The sequence below is a fragment of the Dendropsophus ebraccatus genome, chromosome 12 (genome assembly GCF_027789765.1).
Source record: "Dendropsophus ebraccatus isolate aDenEbr1 chromosome 12, aDenEbr1.pat, whole genome shotgun sequence".
Lineage (NCBI taxonomy): Eukaryota > Metazoa > Chordata > Amphibia > Anura > Hylidae > Dendropsophus > Dendropsophus ebraccatus.
The window spans coordinates 41,530,147-41,536,968 of NC_091465.1; the positions used below are offsets into that span (position 1 = coordinate 41,530,147).

A 6,822-nucleotide genomic window follows, 5' to 3' on the forward strand; every position below is an offset into this window, starting at 1 on the left:
TTAATATAAGAGCAGGAGCCTATATTACCATAGGCTGGAGTTCTGTAGAGGAGATTTCGGCAGAGCTCTTTGTTACAGTAGATTTGCAGTTTTGATCTTCATATATAATGCTGTACAATTCAGCTGTCCTTTATGATGACTGATTCGGAGATTTATATTTTTGCAGTCTCACTTTCGACCACTTTCATTACACACTGGGAAAAGGTCAGCTTCTTCATTGCTACTACATATCTACTTCAATTCCAATTTGTCACCTTCTACTTTTCTATTTATAGTGTTTAGTGTTTTATTTCATTTTGATTCATTAATAAGGCTCATAAATCCTGCCCTGATATATGTCGTACAGTTATCATAACTTTATTTTTCATGTCTGGAATCATTCCGCATTAACCCCTGCTAACTGGTTGGTTTCCCTATTTATTTAACTTATTTATCTTTCTTATTTATTTCCTTTGAAAGGAGGAACAACACACAGCGCAATCTGTTAAGTAGTTTTTGAAGATTTTCAAAGGAATACAACAAAAGCATCAGACCTTAGGGCTTTAAAATAGGCATAGAGGAAAGAAGGCTAGAAGAAAAATATGGGGCAGCCTTTCTGTGGATTCTCAAAGGGGTGTTTTATCCATTGACATATGCATATAGGGGGAACAGAAATCCTGTAACCCCTGTTGTGCCAAGCAAAAAGGCAGACAGTGGCGGCTGTGTGCAACTATGTGTGCTGCTCTCTCTATTGAAGACTATGGAGGTTAAGGAAGCTGCCCACCCACTTAAGCAATTTCTGTGATTTGCATCGACCCTAAAGTGTATCTATACCCGATGTGTCGTGCAATGCATTTGCTGTCAGAGGTTCGTGTATTCATAGAGATTACAATGCCGAGTTGGTAATGGGCTTGACCCCAATTGGATCAGAATGTTGGCCGCACGTAGTGCTATCCCGATGTGGTCATCGAAAGCCAAACTTCTAGCAGCAAATAGATTGCACACTGCTCCTAGTCCATGCTTCATTACAAGTATACTTTAATGAGAAGTTAATAAGTTTATATTACCTTTTTTATCTGATTCCGTATAGAGGTTATCCAGCGGGGGGGAAAAAAATTATTTCAAATCAACTAGTGTCAGAAAGTTATATAGATTTGTAATTTACGTCTATTTAAAAATCTTAAGTCTTCCCATACTTATCAGCTGCTGGATGTCTTCAAGAAATGGTGTTTCCTTTTCAGTCTGACACAGTGCTCTCTGCTGCCACCTCTGTCAGAGACAGGAACTCTCCAAAGCAGCAGCAAATCCTCATAGTAATGATCTAATATATTAATGAGATCTATATCGTAGAATAGTCCCAGTTCTGGTACTTTAAATATAGTTAACTTTAACCCTTTGATGATCAAGCAATTCCATAACTTTTATAGGTGTACTTTTTAATGGCACTATGTGACTTTTTGATTGTTTTCTTCAAAATACAGCAATTCTGGTTCAGTTGTTTAATTATATTTTTACAGTGTTCATCATATTACCATGGAATAAATAATGGGATTTTATAGTTATGGATATGGTGATACTAAATTTCTTTTAATGCTTTATTTAAATAAAAAAAAATATGAAAGGGGGAATTGTGTAATTTTTCTTGGGATGTTTTTTTTTTTCTTTCTTTCTTTTTGCAGTGGACCTGGAAGAAACGCAATACCAGGCCAATGCCTGGAGAGGACAGAGCAAGGTCTTTTTCCATCGCCCTGTATATTTAATATATGATCCCCAGAAAGAGGTCGTATCAGATATTAAACTGATAAGAACAGATACTACACTACAGCAAAAAGACCAATAAGCGATTTCTTTTCTAATATAATAAAATGATATTCTCTTAAAATTTACTTTTTTTCATCTCAGAAGGGAACTTTAAAATGTAGTCTTCTGATAATGTATGTGTAACACTGTACTACAAGTGTAGGGCAGTGTATTATCCTGTCAACATTATGCTGATAGGTGACCCAGTTACCCAACCATCCTCGCCGGAGGCACAAATATATGGCATACCTGAAAAGCAATGAGGGGACAAATGCATGGAGACCATTCAAATGCCAGAATCAGGGTTTGAACACAGGATGTAAGTAAAAAAACAAGGATGGGGGCAGGGGCGTAGCTAGGATTCATGGGGCCCCATAGCAAAAAACTGTACAGGGCCCCATAAATCCTGTACGCCCCACCAAACACAGACATTGACGCACATATACACACACAGAGGCACCATTAACATATATACAGATACGCCACTGACATACACACTTATATACGCTGTAATCTGACTACACTAGTGCTGATGTATACACCATGAATAGACTGTATACAGGGAAATCATCTCAGTGTAATAAGAAATATTCAACCAGAAATAACAGAAAATGCAGCAGATATTAGTGGTGGGTTCTTTTATTAGAGCCCAGCATTAATAGAAGCTGCTGCAGAACATCTTTGGGAGCAAACACACACATATACACCAGTGCTACAGACATTGCTGACATACACACACATATAGCCACAGATACATACACATACTGACATATACATATATATACACAGACACATATATACACTCACTGACACAAATACACAGCACTTACAGCTCCCAGGCTTCCCCTTCCTCCTCCTGTAGTCCGGGCTGATCTTCACATAGGTATTGAGGACCTTTGGGTCATGTGACCCAAAGGTCCTTCATCCCTCTCCTGTGCCGTCTGGCAGGTCCTGCTCCTCTGTTCAGCCCGCTCACCCGGCACTACAGTGAGGGGGCTGAACAGTGCAGTGGGGGTCTCTCTTCCTCTCTGGACCCCTGGGGGAGCGGGGTACCTACCATGAAGGCAGGGCAGGCTTCCTCGGGCCCCCTTCATGCAGGGGCCCCATAGCAGTCGCCTTGCCTGCCTTCACTGTAGCTACGCCACTGGATGGGGGTTTCTCTGACCCTGTAGTTAGAACATATGGGTGCAGTCACTCGGATTACATTCGGAATGTAAACATTAAAATAATAATAATAATAATAATAATAATATAGCATAAAGATTTTTTCATGGCGAGAGTTAGTCAATGTATATTTTGGCCCAAAAATATACACGTACAACTAAAAGCATTGCTGTTAGCAGTGAATTCCATCAATAATTATGACAGAAGAAGGTTTTTGCACTTAGTCATTGAGGGCAGCAATCAAAATACAACAAAATGTTTAGAGAACAGATAAGAAAAGGGCAAAAAAAGAATAAAAATGTTTGAAAAGAAAAGAAAAAGGGGACATGAACCCATTATCACATCTTTGTATTGAGCACTAACAATAAATAATTGCTTCGAAATAATTTCATAAAAACATTGTGACTCCAAAGACACCGAAATTGTAGGTTACTGCGATGTCACAAAGAATTTATGCTCAATTACAGAGGTAAAAAAAAAAACTTTATGACTATACAACATAGGATAAAATAAAGACCCTAAATAATACAGATGTAGAAGATGAAACACCCTATGGCAGCTCAGTGGTGTATAATACAGCTAGGGTATATTGTTAGAATGACTATGCTGGCCTTCAGAAAATTCATAGAATTTTTTTGTGATTCTATACAAACTGATTGCTAGCACTAGATATATATGCAAATTGCTTGGCCACTGCCAGATTCAGACTCGCCTATTATTTCACATGCGGAGATGGGCACAAAATGGCATTTTTAAACTAACTGTCCATTACACCAATTTGGAAACATACCTCTTATATTTCAATGTCAACGGTGAAAAGGAGGAAAAGCAGTGACACCAGGGCTGGAGTAGCAAGTCATATAACAGATTTCTTAGCAATTATCCAGTCTAGTTCATTTGTCTGCCAGATTAAATTTGTCTAAGGCTAGATTGAATGGTTTGTTTTTTTGCTTTTTTTCTTTGTTTCTTTTTTCAATTTGGACAGTATACCATTTTCAGTTTACCCTTTTCCTGTGATTGTGACAATATATTCTGTATAGTTATCCCCAGGTAAAGTTGCTCCTTCTTTTTTGGAGCACTTTTGTCAATGTGTATTTTCAGTATTACAACTAGAATACTGGAATAAAAATATACACAGGATATATACACTACTGTAAATAATAAATAAGAAAATGCACCAGAAAACACAATTTAATCCAAAATAGCTTAACCATTTTCTTTCTTAGTGTGAATTTGCAGTGCCACCCAACCGGTTTGGGTCTGTGCCACTATTCCGTGCATTGTCCAGGTAGCCCCTTGGTTTTCACTTTTTAACCTTTTCCTATCAGGATCCAGTCTTCACTGCAGAAGGACATCTGGTAGATACATCTGAGATTGGTCTTGTATGGTTGCCAGGTGCCCATCAGACCAAGAGACATCGGTGCCTAGAAGGCAGACAGTGACAAGCTCAGGTACTGGACAAAGTTGTGGACAAGAATTATACTGGCATAGTCAGAGACAGGGTAACTGGTCAGAATGGTCAGAAAAGGTTTGTAGTCAACAGAGGGACAAGCAGGGACAAAATTGGGTATAGTGAAAGAGGTCAAACACAGGAACAGATTCTCATAAACATGTTTGCTGAAAAGCTAGAAACCTACTGCTTACGGAAAGGATATGTATGTGTGACTGCCTTAAGTATTGGGTGAATAACATATATAGTTTTTGTGTGTGTGTGTGTGTGCTGGCCCCTTAAGAACCCGGTGAATGCGGTGCGTGCATGTCCTACGGGTGGCACATGGAACAGCAAACGCAGTAGGAGTGAGATGGTAGGGAAGAGCATAGCTAGAAGCTTGAATACCAGAGGTTACCTAGTGACTGTGTCTGCAAGTAGACACAACTCTCTGGCAGGTCCAGACCACACACAAATTATATCTTCTCTAGAAATTACGGAATCACTCAATGTTAAAGACTATAATTGAGAACTATCAATAAAAATCCCAATTCTTTGTTGCTCCTGCTCATATTATGACACGTACAGCGAAAAGACAAAGTTCAGTAATGATAAACTGTATTCATCATGAAGATGTTTCCAATTAAAGACTGGTGACAGAAGAGCTTTGCAGGATGGAGCCTTGTCACTGCCATATTTATTTAATGCCAGATTTATTTAATCTGGACTGTTTGCAGGCAATGTCAGTGAGTTAGTTTGTATTTCCTAAATAAAACATCAGCAGGTTAGAAGTATCTAACCTGCTAATATGTCCCTATAGCACAGGGGGCGCTGACAATGAAGGTATGTTTCTTACCTTCTGTTAAAGGGGTTGCTAGTTCTTTGCGGCGCCGTATGGAATCCCGGACGGAGTGTATATAATGTGTATACGCTCCGGCCGGGATCCCATAGCAGATAAGGCAGTGTTCCACTCCGTACAAGGTACGGCCGTTGCTGTCGATGGCAACAACGGCTGTACTTTTACGTAGTGTGAACATAGCCTATTATTGCAAACGACTTCCTGCATGTGTAGATGCTTGTTGGTGTGTGTAATTACAGTATGTGTGTATAAATGTGTGCCAGTGGGTGTAAAAAAAAAAGTTTGTATGTGTGTAAAAGTGTGCTTCTGTGTAAATTATGTGAATGAAGACATGCTTGTGTGTACAGTATGTTAAAAAAAGTAAAAGCACAAGTGAATCTGTAGTTAGCATTGTGTTTAAACCCCTAAATGTGTTTGTAAATCCATGTCTCTGTATAAGCATCGGCTGAATAAATGAAGCTATTTTGTTTGTTGTATGCTGTAGATTTTCCACAGAAGTTCTGTTTTTAAATCCATACCAGATTATATATATCTGCTTCAATATTTTGATCATCTGGCCGTACTGGCCAGAGCCCATGGTACCCTTAATTCCCCAGCCCCCCCCCCCCCACACACACACACACACACACACACACTCATCGGGCCCGGCATGGTCCCATGTCGTTCGTACATTCTCCCAGCTCCCCAACGCATGAGTGACATCACTCAAATGTTGTGGAGCTAAGAGAGGTAACGAACACTAGGGGACTGCGCCGGGCCAGGTGAGTATATGAGGAAGCGTACAGGATTCATGGGGCCTCGTACAGTTTTTTACTATAGGGCCCCATCAATACTTAGCTTTGTCCTGCTATGAGGCTCCACAGAGAAGCCCTCAATTATATATAAGATTATATGCCCAAAACAGAAGAGTGCACCAGCACGCTGCAATTGCTAAGATATGCTATATACATAATATAGAAATTTAGAATAGCAAAACTGTTAGATAAAATTTTGAAGAAAAAAAATAGCAAACCATTTGATCAAACAGTATGTACCATCTGACTACATTAAAGTGAATCTGAGATGGTCCTTCACTGATACTGGCCTCTCTTTGGCTAATATTAAGCCTACACACTGGTCATGCAGAATCTACTGTATCTAGTCTCTCCATCCATCTGCTTAAAACAAACACAGGAGATGGGTGGAGTGCACGGCCAAATGAAGGTAGCTATTCCCACCAGATGTAGCACAGAAAAACAAAAATGGCGGGTACAACTTATACCACTATTCACACTATAAAGAGTGTGCTGCCATGGCTAAGTAAGATACAGACAAAAACAGCACACTGATTTTATGACACCAATGCATCCCTCACCATCAAGTTGAGACTTTGTTAGAGCACTTTCTTTCCCCACTCTCCAAAGCTTTAGAAATACTTAAATGTGTAGTACCAAATGCTAATTTATAACCTGATTGAGTATAAAACATTAGTAAATTGTAAAATATTTGTGTTCATTGTCTTAACAGATGACCTTCATGTAGAGATCCAGTATTCTGACATTTAGAGTAACATTGTATAATAAAATGTTTTCATGAATATGCTACCTTACGT

General features: G+C 39.2%; 1 pseudogene; it reads right to left on the bottom strand.

Annotated features, from left to right (window-relative positions):
* Positions 1-1,647: 1,647 nt before the first annotated feature.
* Positions 1,648-1,824, bottom strand: LOC138770179 (U2 spliceosomal RNA; annotated as a pseudogene).
* Positions 1,825-6,822: the final 4,998 nt, after the last annotated feature.